This window comes from Nomascus leucogenys, chromosome 19, assembly GCF_006542625.1.
Source record: "Nomascus leucogenys isolate Asia chromosome 19, Asia_NLE_v1, whole genome shotgun sequence".
In the NCBI taxonomy this organism is placed as follows: Eukaryota; Metazoa; Chordata; class Mammalia; order Primates; family Hylobatidae; genus Nomascus; species Nomascus leucogenys.
The window spans coordinates 18,891,951-18,905,784 of record NC_044399.1 but is presented as its reverse complement, the minus strand read 5'-3'; positions in this window follow the sequence as shown (position 1 = coordinate 18,905,784).

Here is a 13,834-nt window from a genome sequence, read left to right as displayed (position 1 = left end):
GGAGAAAATATCAAGGGTGTGGCCAAGCAACTGTTTAATGAGGACATTTGTACAGATAGGTAGAAGACAGGTGCTATTAATCAGGACAATGGAAGAATGACCTTGAAGACATATTGGAGATCTTCCAGGCTTCCACTCCCATCACAGGCCCAGAGTGCTAGGGTCTTTAGAGAAGAATGGTTTCAGAGAAAGGACTCAGTGCTCCTGTAGGACCTTGAGGCTTGCTGCCCCAAGTTTCTGCTCCCTGCATTCCAGCACAATGCTCCTTGACCATGCCAGCTGTGGCTCAAATAAGCCCAGGTACAGCTTTGTCTGCTGCTCTATAGGGCACAAGTGGTAATCCTTGGCAGTGTCCACCTGATGCTAACTCTGCAGGCATGCAGAATACACAAGCTAAGGAGGCATGGCTGCCTCTACCTAAATTGCAAAAGATGCCTCAGAGAGCCTTGGGACCCAGGCATAGAACTACCACAAAGTCAGGGCCACCACAGAGAATGATCACTAGGGTAATGCCTAGCAGAGTCGTGGGGTTGGGGCCACCACAGAAAGTCTTCACTAAGTCAATGCTTAGTGAAACCATGGGAGCAGGGCCATTTCCATGGCCCCAGAACTATAGAGCCACCAGTGTGCAATGCCAGCCTGAGATAGCTGCAGGCACCTGACTCCAACCACTGTGAGCTGCTACATGGGCTCCGCCCAATAAAGCCATGGGGGCGGGGCTGCTGGGAACCTCTGGGAACCTCTGCCCTAGTGTGTCTGGAAGGTAGAACATGGAATCAAAGAAGATTATTCTGGAGCCTTAAGATTTAATGTTTGCCTTGTTGAGTTTTAGATTTGGTAGGGATGTGGTACCCCTTTCTTATGTCCTGTTTCTCCCTTTGGAATGGGAATATCTGCCCTATCCCTGTCCCACCATTGTATTTTGGAAGCACATAACTTATTTGATTTCCTAGGCTCACAGCTGGAGGGCAAATTTGCCTCAGGATAAATCACACCTTAAATCTAACCCATATCTGATTTAGATGATACTTAGATGAGAATTTGAGCTTAGACTTTGAGCTGGAATGAGTTAAGACTTTGGAGGCTGTTGGAATGGAATCAGTGTATTTTGTATGTGAGAAGCACATGAATTTTGGGGGACTGGGGTGGAATGCTATGGTTTGAATATTTGTGTCCCCTCCAAAATTCATGAGGAGAAAGAAAAGAGGAGAAGGAGCAGCAGAAGGAGAAGAAGGTGGCTGGAGGAAAAAAAAGCAACAACTTCGAGTAATTTAGCCCACAAAACAAAGGAACCTGGACCCAGTATGGGAACTTTGTAAATCTCAGCCCAGGGCTCTTTGCACTAACCTGTCCTTTTAAGACAATTCCATGAAGCACTACAGTGGAAGCCGTTCACCTTCAGAGCTTCAAGAGAGGGTCCTAAAACCAGAGTGGTTGAATGATTGATGAAGGTTTTTAGAGGAGGTGGGATTTAAGTTGGGCCTTAAAGTTTGAAGAAGATTTGGAAAATACACATTCCTGGGGCAAAAGGGACAGGTAAACACTTGGGGAATGTAGAATACCCACTGGACACTTGTCATCTGCCTCTAATATCTATCTTTTCCAAGAAGAGGAACTCACAAGCATATCAGCAAAGCAAACTAGCCAGTGTGCCAAATGCATTTTCAAGTGAACAGATGTTCAAATTGTATGCAGCTCATCTTTGCACTAAAACAGTAAGTCAGTAGTGGCATGCATTCTCGTCATTAAGTAGGGCTGCTGTGAGTGTTCAATGTACAGGTTGCTTGTTACCTGTCAGCCCACAGCAGTAGGCTGCCTGCATATCTCAAAAGTAGATGGGGAAATGCAATCTGCAAGGACAGTTGAGGCTCCCACAGGAGCATAGAATTGCCTCTAAGTACAAGGGCTCATGAACATTTTACATCCCCTTGGGAAATCCCTCTAAACCCCTGCCTCACTCGTTTCCTGGTACAAGATCCAATAAATCTGCACACTCAGCTTAAACTTAGTGCCAGGCCTCATAATGGAATGATTACATGTGTTTTGTGTGTCAGAGACCTGACAGAAAGATTATACAGTGTAGTGAAGCAATCTTTGGGGTTTTGGCAGGGAAAGAGAGGAGATAAATATGTGTCCAGGGTAGAAAAATGGCAGCTCGCAGAATTGCTGTCTCAATGTCACTCAATCATTCAGCAAAAATGTATTTAGTTTAGGTCAATAAACATTTATCAAGTTCCTCTGATGTGACAGGTATTGTATTACATGCTGTGAGAACCGAGGTGCACAGGACACATCATTTATCCTTGGTGCTGTGAAGTCCACTAGAAGAGCTAGGCATGTAAAAGATGGTTTTAGTGTGATGCAGCAATGTAATAATAGGGACTGTGACAAGGTACGATGGTGGTACAGAGAAGGGAGACTTAGCTCAGCCTGGAGTGTCAGAGGAAGCTTCTGAAGAATGATTCAGGAAGGATGAGTAGTGTGAAGGGGGAGGAATGCCCTGAACTGAGGAAATAATGTGAACCTAAGTACAGAAGTGGAAATGATCCTGGTATGTTCATGAACTTGGGGGTACGTAAGGGAACAGGAGGCGGATGGACATAAATGGACTAAAAAAAAGAGGCTTGGAATTATTGGAGTAAAAAGAAAGATTGATGAGTGCTGCAAGGGATTCAAAGAAAAAGCACAAACAGTTCTACCAAGGAACTGACCAGTTGGTCAAATTAACAAGTTAAAGATGCATTTAAAGTTATAATGAATACAAGACCCCCTTGTAAAAGATACCAAGTCCAATAAGAAAGTGGTAAACTGCCAACGTGAGTTGGAGAATTACATGAAATAGGCTTATAAGAGGGAGAAGACACTGGCTGGGGGAAGAGTTCCAGGGGGCAATGGTATTTGAGCAGATGGCAGGATAATGTATAAGTAGGTAGAAGAGAAGGAGCATGTCATCCCAGGCAAAGAGAACATCCCGAACTACCTTTAGGTTTAGTCACTTTAGGATCACATAGGAGGGAAGACTTTAGTGTAACAAAAAACTTGCAGAATGAAAACTAAGGTCTTTGTATTCTAAGTGGGAGAAATTTCTTCCCTAGAAGGTCAGGCTGGGAAGCAACTATAAAGAGAACCACTCATGGGCTAATGTGTAGATTTACAAGAAAGACAAGATGGGCAATGCTTTTGTAGCTTCAGTACTAAGCTGTGTTCAAGAAGTTTCCTCTTTTCAAACAATCAATAGGAACACTCTGTTCCTAGGTAGAGAATACAAATATGGCTCTAAATCAAAGAGAATTTATAGAAATCTGCAGTAAGGAGTCTAATATGTCAGGTGCTTAAAGTTCTTCATCCATGCCCTGTTAAAGGGAACAACTATAACTAAACGGCCTTACAATTTATCACAGAAACCAGGACAATTGTGTCTGGGACAAAAACAAGACAAGATCCTAGGAAAGCCAGTGTGAATGAGGATCGTCTAGGAAAACTGGGACTCTTGATCCGTGTATTAGTTGGGGTCCAGTCAGAACAACAGGAACCACACTAGGCATCTCAACAGAGAGAATTTAATACAGAAGATGGGTTAAACTGGTCCAAGAAAGCAAACTGGGAGCACTAGGGAAAGGGTGGGGAAACAAAGGCAAGGATTGTGGGTGTCAGCATCTAGAAGCTCAGAGGATGAACCCTGTAGGACTGGGCTCAGCCCTCTGAGGAGGCAGCACATCCTTGCTGCTTCTGGGTGGCTCAGGAAGTCTATAGGAAGTCCATGGAGTGGAGGGTCAGCTCTCTGAGGACAGGTATTGCCCCACTGGGGAGGGCACCTTCCTAGGGCATGATGAGATTGGTTCTGGGAGTGCTGAAGGAAGTTGAAGATTGGAACCAAGTGGTGGTGCTAAGTGAAAGGCCATCGCTAGAGGCCAACCCCTGGTTGCTGCTCCCATGCCCCTATTTGCAAAATCTAAGAGAAAGGCATCTGACAGAGGAAAACTTTAGCCTGCAGATCCCAGCCCCGGTGTCATACAGCAGAGCATAGAAAGGTGGACTTGGAACTGAGCAACACTGGTGTAATAATGGGCACAGTTGTTCTTACTGTACTTGCAGCACCAGGCTTGAGAACGGTTCTGATTTTGAGGAGGAAATTCTCCTAAAAGATCCTTCAGCTCAATAAGTGATAAAAATCACAGTCTGGTCTGCAGAAGAAAATAGCATTTATCTGTTATTCCCTTTGTGCCACGAACTTTACAAACGTTGGTTCATTAATCACAATAATCCCATAGAACTTGTGTTCATCCTGTTTTTACAGATGAGGAAACTGAAGTTTCAGGTGGTTAAGCTGTTTGCCCAAAAACAAGTAGCTGGGGAGAGGTATGTTCTAGAGACATGGACTAGAAGCCTGTCTCTTTCCACAACCTCTTGGTCTTTCTAGGGAGGAAGCTGCTTCTTTACAGGGCTGAGGCACATGATCCTGGATGGAGGGGCAATGGCTGGACCACTCCTGGAGGCCCTGGGCCAAGTGACCTCTGCTGGCCACTGGCTTCTGGAAAGCTCATCCCCAAAAGGTTTTCCATCCTTTGAGTTCACACCTAGCCAGACTCAAAACCTAAAGTGATTTGCTCCTGCTAAATTCTGGCCTCACACCCGTGGGAAGAAGCCAAGACTTTGTTTGAATGAGCTCGCCATCTCTTGGAGAAAGCATCACGCTGCAGCCACCCGTAGCTATGTTTTGGAGAGAGTGTGTTTGTGTGTCTCTTCATGTATTCATGTGTCTTATAAATTCAACCTTACTCAGTAGGATGGCATTCTTGGATAATAGACCTTTCAGCCAGAGGGCCAAAATTGCAAAGACAACAGTTATTTTTTGGCTGAATCAAGTTCTTCAGCCTTAGCTGAAGACGAAGGCAAATTGTGCCTGTGTTTTCTGGAAATGCTGATGCTGAGATAGGACCTTATTGAGGAATTCGCCAAGGCCCAAGGGAACTGAGAACATAAATGCTACCAGGCGGCTGCAACTTGAGCAAAATTCAAAAACAATAGAATGTCAACTGAAGATCATAGAAGATTGTGGCAAGTATGACAGAAAGCAAGGGCAATGGCTAGGTCCTGAGACCAATGAGGATGTGGATAATGGCTGCTGGCACTACAAACACTGCTTTGAAAGAAGCTCGAAGGAAAGGAGGCAGATTCGGCACTCTGTATCCAGGACTCCAGCTCATCACTGAGGGGGAGGGAAATGCAACCAGCGGTTTGGCAAACTGCCCTCCCCAAATACCCCTGTTCCAGCCTTCACAGTGGTTTTCTGAGCAGCTCGAGGCGGGCCAGGTATGGGTTTCTCCTGTCATGTCAGTGTTCTCACAGAGAGGGCTTTTGGGTCCTTTTGGAAAGTGACTTGGCTGGAGCCACACTCCTGCCATGGTGGCAGCTGTTACCACTTATACCAGGAACATCTGGCCTGAAGATTGCAGTAAAAGTGACACTTGTCTACAGAGAAAAAATGTTGAAGTATACATTTTGTACATGAAGAAATAAGTAATGACATTTAATGTTTTCATAAAGCTGCTACACTGAAGAGCAATCATCCAAACCCCAGGCCCAGGCATGGGTGTATCTGTCTATTGCTGTGTGCCTGCAGGTCTATGAAAGGTCTTGTACCTGGAACATCACTGCCTGATGCAAGCTTTGTCCTCCCTCTGAAGACATAGAACAAAGGGAGGTCCTTGGTAAGACCTCTTCCTTCAAGATCTAAGTCACAAAATTGAGGAGCAGGGAGCAAAATGTAAGGAGTACCCACCGGATGGCAGGAAAGCCAGCTCTGAGTTGCAGTGGTGTTACTGGGTAAATCACATTGCCGGGGTCAAATTTCTCATCTGAAAATGGGAGTGTCAAAGATGATATGTTTAAGGTTCCTCCACATTTTATATTCTGTGCTTTTTAAAACAGAGGCAATTGCACCATTCCTATGCCAAGCCTGTAGGTTAAACATGATTCTTTCCAGATCCTGCTATTACAATGCACATCCCCCTTGATGTGGTGATACTTGCCACCCCTGACTCAGGATAAGAGAGAGTGTTAGACAGGGCCAGCCTGGAAGTTCTGGGCTCTTGGAGAGGAAGACAACACCAAAAAGGGGAGATGATACTGCCAAGACCCTGTCCTGATTTCATGCTGCCCTGTAATACTCTTCACAGCTATGTGCTCAGCACATTGCCTTAACTTAGGCATCTTCTGCATTTGATTTTAAAGAGCAGAGGCTGAAGAGAAGAGTAAGCACACTTTCAGTAACTAGCTTCTGTTTGGTTGGTAGAATGTCAACTGGCAATGCTATAGTGACCACAGTGAGGCTGGCAGAGATTTGGGTAGTCAAATAAGAGTGTATATTTAATAACTTTTTGATTCGCGAGTGATCAATCCTTTGTGTAGTTCAATGTCTTTTGAATTAAAACATGTTTCCTCTGCCAAAATTACATGTGAACAATGCATTACTAATGTGCAATTATCATCAATAATATGTATGTTATTGGGTAAATGCATGGCTCACCAAAGAAGATCCTATAAGCCCTTTGTTATTTTCTCTTCTTCTAGGAGGTGCCAGGCTCCTGCTCTGGTGCCAGGAGAGGGGAGTGACCATGTGGAAGGGCCAGTGTGAGGTTGCTGGCCAGCCCAGACTGCTTACCGTCAGGCCAAAGCCAAGGAGGCAGCAGATTTAGGGCTTGTGGTTCTGTAGGGCACCCGCGGTTTGGTGTTGCAATCTTTCTAAGCTTTAGTGTACAGGCTTTTGGTATGATTTTGTAGCTTTATCTCTCAGTTCTAGAAGCTGAGATTAAAGCAAAGACACTGAGCAGAGCTAATGCCTGGGCCTGGAGATCCGAATGGTGTACACTGCAAACATTCATGTGCCTACCTAACGGAGCAGGAGGGAATAGGACCGGGACATGGCCTGGGCTTCTGCATTTCCAGCAGGCTCCCAGGTGATGCTCATGTCACTGGAAGACCACACTAAGTAACCAGGGTGCTGCCATTATGGGCTTGGGTTTTGGAATCAAATACCTAGGTTTAAGTGCTGGCCCCAGACTACCTAGCTATGTGACTTTGGGACAAGTATGTAACATTTCCAAGCCACAATCTCCTCAGACGTAAAGCAGGAATAATCATTATCTTGATGCTTCAGTTTGCTAAGAGGATTCGTGACGCTCATGCTGGGTCTCAGGGCCTGCCAGGCTCTGGAGAGCAGTGGGTCCTTGGAAGAACTGTGTCCGACTACTGACCTCTGAGGCTTCCTTCCACTTCCAGGACCACACTCATGAGCCTAGGCACGGCCTCAGAAAGACTCCTGGGCCTCAGTTCTTCCTTAAAACGGGGTAACAGAATGGCGTCTCCTGTGGGAGGTGAACCACAACAGAGCCACATTGGCTCAGGAGCCCTGACTCCTCTGTGACAGAAATCATAGTTCATGGGAACTTTCTCTTAAACCAGAGCCCTATATACACTGATCCTAAGGAAATCTTTATAAACACTTTAGAAGACATGCGAACATGATCTCATCTATACATATGATAGATGACAAAAATTGACAGAACTCATGTACAACACTTTATGCTACTGTTAAAACCAATAGACACGTAAAGTGAGATTTTACTAAAACAAAGTTGAGAAGTACTATTAAAATAAAAGCATTAAAAACAACAGCAGCAACAAACATGTTGGCTACTGCCTAATGTCCTGACCCCAAGTGACACAAGAATAATCAGCTATCCTAGTGTGTCCATTCAGCTGTCCAGACTGCTTCTGTGTGAGAATAACTGGAAATCCTATGAGAAAATACGGAATGTGCAGGGTGAAGGGGCAATCAAGGACTCCTCATTGAGCTGGTGGCACCTTCCTTCTCTTTGAAGCTTCTGATGATACTCATGGAACAAACTATGGGTTTAAAAGAAAAAAAAAAGCCCACCAGTGACTTTAGAGGCCTCTTTTCCCTCCTCTTTCCACATATGCAATCAACTCTCCAGCACTAAAGGTAACTTCCACTGGCCTGAAACTACAGACCCCCTTTGGCTTCTGTTTGACCTGTTTTTGGAGGGCAGCTTTGCTCCTGAGTTCTCTTCTGTTCCTCTGTGTTTTCAAGGGAGCTCTTCTGCAAAAATGACTTCTCTTTGAACTGAGAAGGATATTTTTCCAAGACCTAGGGTGTTCACTCACTAGGATAAATCCACATGAGGGTAGCGTGGGAGCCTCTCCACGATGTGATTGGAAGCAAACCCAAGCACCTTGCCCCCACATCACCCTTCAGCCCCCTAGTAGCCAGTGCTGTCTTCAAGATTAGGAGCTAAGAAAGCCTTTGATGAATATCAGGTCTGGTTCTTATCTCTTATAGATAAAGAAAAAGGGGTTTACAAGAAGAAACATACTGGAGTGTATATAATGCTTTAATACAGAGCCATTTCTTTACATCTGGATAACTTCAATCCTCAGGATTCTCCTTAGCAAGACCCAGACCCTACTGGGTAGAATCGTTCTTTACTAATGGTTCTCAATATGTATGTGCTCTAAAGACCACTAGTGCCAGAGTCATCAGTGGAGCTTTTTAAAAATGCCAACTCCCCAGCCCACTGTGGGCCTCCTAAATCAGAGTGCTGGGGATGGGGCCCGGGAATCTGCATATTGACAAACTCTCCGGGTGATCTCGTGGCACAGGACTTTTGACAAGCACCTCCCTAAACCACTGACACCTTAACTCTCCGATACCACACAGGCAGGAACTAGCTGACTGACCCGCCCTTGAGCTGAACTGGGGTATGTGCCCGGCCCTCCCTTTCCTCAGTGGGTGGCCCTCGTACCAGGTTGGCTAAGACTGAAATGCTCTGTCCAGGTATCCTGCAGTGGCACTCCTGCTCCAGTCCCTTTGCTGCCTGTGCAGGACCCTGGGCACTGAGAACTAATCTCCTTTCCTATCTGTATGGATCTGAGAGCCTGGTGCAGCTCCCATCAGCTGTCTTCTCTGAAAATTAAGAATGAATTATCCTGACTACGATACATGGCTTATTCCTCCTTAGATAATCTCCTGAAGTGTTTGTTACAGAATGAAGTTTTGGCAAACCAAGTCATGACTCCAGAAACTCTCTATCTGGAATAGATAGATTATAATACTTTAGTTTTAAGTTTTCTCTCCATTTCTTTATTGTTGACATGTGATATGAAAACCAATACCTAAGTATACTAAACCCAACCGTTGGTCATTTTGAAGTGAAAATCATATGCTAATATATATTTTCTTTTTTGTTTGTTTTGTATCTACTTCAAGTGTTTCAGCAAATGCTTTTCTTTTCCATGGAAAAGCTCTCATGTAGGGAATTGGAGATATGACCAGCAAATTCATTTGCCTGGAGTCACCTAGGAAGAGAGTTATGGTGGGAACTGGCATTTCAAGTGTCCCCCCACTTCCAGGCTAGACCATGGAGGAAGAATATCTGTCTTCTGAGGGTGGCTAAAATAAGGGATTGTGGTTTTCTGCTGTGTGCAGAATCCCCACTCCATTGTGATGTAACTCAGATGCACAAATATGACTCTATGACTCCTCCCCCTGAGTCTAACTTCCTAGAAATCAGAGAAGGAAAGATTTATTTTTATTTATTTATATTTGCAGATGGGGTGGTCCCCTCCCAGTTCACTGTATTCCCTTTGTGGAACATTCTCAATTCCAATCTGTCATCCTTCCATCCCTCTCATCTCCCCAAAGCTGATGCTTAAGTTTAAGTTGCACTTGGTAGAGGAACACCAGGTATTAAAGCCTCATCTAGTAGGATGCCTTTCAAGTTCCCAGGAGCAATAGCATCCCTTCTAGTTGGGCCACCCACTTGTGGGCTCAGCACCTCTTCAGGGTGACAGTCTGAAGCCAGGAAACACCCCTGGCATAAACACTAAAGAGGCAGAAGTACATGGCCTCCTTCTATTCAGTGGGTAATTCTACTCATCCATTAGGTGAGGCACAGCGCTGCTTTGCATCACTTAGGGAGGGTTAGTGAATGTAGTAATTCTTTGGAATGTCCAAGTTGGGTCCACTCCCTTTCCACCCCTCACTGCAAGCTCAGGATAGGGAAGTGGGAGGCCCTGCCTCAGAGGAGCAAAGTGAGTGATGGGCAGCAGGAGGACACAGCCTTCCTCTAAGAGCTTGGAGCAGGTAGAGAATCTGTCTTTCTCTCTGCCCTTTCCTTGCTTGTTTTCTCTGGGTATTTTGCTCCGGTGAGTGGACCTGACACTTTAGGAACTCGTTCTATGCAATGTGGCATAGTCCTCTGTAGACAGAGAATTAACCAAAGAGCCTGTTAATAGGTATATTCTTAGGATTTCTCTCTTCAGGTCTCTATCTGAATACCTGGAGCTATGATGACAAGGGAGGGTCCTGCTAGAATATTCTGTACGGAAATCCGAAAAAAAAGGAAGCAGCAGAGGAACTGGAATCTAATGGTCTGGGAGGAAGGAGAGGATAGGAAACCTCACGTGTTCCAGGGAAATCGATTCACGGAAACAGATTCTCTCTCTCCCTTCCCGCGCTTCTTCAGAAAGCCAGGATTTGGGATCCGAAGCAGGACGTGCAGTCCTACGAGGGGCTGCGGAGGGAGGCACCGGAGGGCACTTCTCACCTCCGGGTGTGCCGGGAGGGGCACGCGGACCAGGCTCGTAAATGCAGGATGGGGTCCCAGTAGATCTTTGCTCATCATCTTCCCAGGACCAGAAGCGAACGGCGGCAGATAGTTGCCACGAATTTCGGATCATTTAAAAACAAACAAACAAACAAACAAAAGCTCTCATCCATCTGAGAGTAACGACGTCTGGTTTGGGGCAGGGAAACAGAAACCCCGTGGCGAGAAGAAATTCCTCCTTCGTTTGCTCTTTGGAAGGGTAAGCGTGTGCGTACTTTTAAACGAGTAGCAGCAAACTTCGTAATTGAGAAAAGAAAAATTGAAGGACTAAAATACTCTTGGGCAAAGTGAAATAAGGATACTGTGAGTTTGCGAGTTTTTCAGGAAGGGGTCCCGAGATGTGGCTTGCTCGCCAGCAGGGGGCACGTTTTCTTTAGGATTGCGTCCCAGAATCTCGAAACTTCGCAGCCGGACTCTCTCTGAGTCCCATCGCCGGAAATCGCTCTGCAGATAATAACCCTCCGGTGTCTGGAAATGTTTAATTACCGCGAACTCTCCTTCCTCCCACGCCGCCCGCCGCCGGTGCAGCCCGGCAGGACCCAGCGCCGCGGGTGCAGTAGGTGGCTCTATCTGCAGGATTCCACCCTATCTATTCACAATTCCGTTCAAACTACTGTTCTCCAACATTCCCGGCTGATTAGACATTGCCTTGTTTCTAATGCACTTATTTACACCTTGGAAAAAGGAAAAGTTCATTAACCTTAGTACATAGATCTGGATGTGTCTAAAATAGTCTGACAACTCAAATTTGTGTAAAAAGTAAAAACCCATGCCGTCTTTTACATACATTTTACATTTGATCTTCACAACAGAAGACATCATCATTCCATTTTCCCGATGGTAGTATGCCCATGCAATTCCATGCTCGTATTTATGCTTCCTGTCACACATATTTTTACAAACCAAAGGTATGTGTGTGTGTGTGTGTGTATGTGTGTGTATGTATTGTTACATTTATTAAGGTGAAAGAGTTACAATTGTGTGCCCGTAAAGAACTTACCAAACGGGAACTGCCTGGAAAAACAGTTCACTTTCCCTTTCAGTTTTGATACTGTAACTTGTCTGTCGCTGTCACAACAAAAAACACCGGCTCTTGGGTTCACCTGGCATCTGTTCTCTTAAGGACCCTGGATTGCATTACGTTATCAGAGGTGTTATCTGAACAAATGTGCGCAGGAGTCCTGTTACCTACCTCCCGTGCTTAAAAATCCTTCCCACCCCCAAGCTGGATTTTGACCTGATTGACCGTAATGGTTCCAGAGGAACTATTGAGCCATTACTATCCATCATCTAAATGAATACAGAGGGACGCCTAAATCTCCAGGTTATTTGAAAGCTCTGTACATGCGTAAGGGGGTTTCTAACAAGCAGGCCCCCAATTGTCTGCAAAGTAGTTACAGGAAGTAGTTGCGTTGGAAGCAAAAATTCGCAAGTGCTGAGCAAACTCCATTTGAAAGAATGAGGACTCTTTTTTTTGAGGCTATGGGGTCCTGAGAGGTGGGGTTCATTTTTTTAATCCAAAACAACTCAAAGCAATATAGACCACATTCTAGTTAATTTTCTGGAAGCTGCTCAATTTTCACTCCGAAGACAGGCTGGGGCGCTTTCCCAAGGAGCAGGAATTGGGAGAGGGGCTGGGGTTTGGCGTGGAGACAAGAGCAGCGGCCGTCACCACCCCAGGCGTGCCCAGGAAAAGGCGGCAGCAGGGCTTGCTGCGGGACTGGGTTCAGTGCTGTCCATAGCCCGGAGGCCCGGGCAGACCGAGGGATCGTTCCCTTGACGGACCTCACACCGACTGGCGGGTTGTGAAGCGGAGCGCCGGATGGAGAGCTGGAGGCCTGGTCTCCACTGAGGGGACCCTTCTTCTAGGCTGCCAGGTCCCAGCCGAGTTTGGGACCACTCGGGCGCCCGCGGTTCCGCCCCGAAGGCAGTGAGCGAGAGAGCCAGAAAGAGCCGCGGCGGAGTTCGCGCGGGCTGGAGTCCTCAGACTCCGAGCTAGCGGAAGCCGCAGCCGCGGTGGCGGAGTGCGCTGGACTCCCAGTAATGAGATGGGAGTTTTGTCACTTTCATTGGGTTTCCAGGAGGGCAGAACTGTTGGGTCCTAGCTACCGAGGACTTTTACCAAATTCGAAACGTGACGTCCTCGCGAGTCCTAAACACATGTAACCTCGCTTAAAAAGTACCCTTGTTGCTCTTAGGTGTCCTGCGTCCTGCCCTTGTCAATCCATCCAAGCCGTAGTCCGGGCACGGCGCAGCGACCCAGGGCCCGCTTAACGTGATCAATTTCTCTTAAACAGTGGGGGGATGGGATACCCCAGCACTGAGCGGCTGGAGGGATTCTTAGCTTCCTGGGCGTCTTCCTGCCTGCCCCGTCCAGAAGGAACCCCGACTCTGGTTGGCCTCCTGTGGAGGTCGAGGCTAGGGTTTGGGGGTCACCTCCTTGGGAGCTCAGAGTGGGATGGAGGACTTTTCAGCTCCTAGCAATTCTTGAATTTCGTTATCCTGGCTTTCTGAGGCTGTGCATTGTCAGCGACCTAGGAGACGCCTCTCTGAAGCCAGGCTTCTGAAACAGGTGAGCCCTTGTGGAGGGCCATCCTCACCAGCGCTCAGGTACACTCTGGCCTTGTCCTGTTCTGGCCTTGCTGACCAGCTCCAGGCAGATGTGGTCATGATTTCTCTGGGAGGCACAGCCTGGGGGACCAACACCAACCTTGCTTCCGTCTACTCTACATCTGCTCTACAACCTGCTCTACATCTACTAAGTTCTAGAGACCTGAGTCAGGATCAGTTTTCAAGATAATCTGGCAAAGCAGTGGTGAAACAACTCGGTTGCATGTTTCTTCTTTAAGATCAGGAACACTTTCTCTCCAAGAGCTCTTTAGGGATCCTACTACTTAGAGCTTTCTGGAAGTCCTGAGGCATATTGGCCAAGGGCCCTGTTTTAGAAAAGAAAGACAAGGAGAAACATAAAAGAGGCCCAGTTGAGTTATGAGGGGTGCATAGCAGGAGATTGGGTATTCACACCCCAGGAAGTTCCATCCCACCTGAATGACCAGCCACTATTCCTAAGTGATCTGGACAGCCAGAGGCCCTATCGTGTGGGCATTTTTTTTCCTTCTTAACTTTTGCTGCTGGTAATGGAGGTT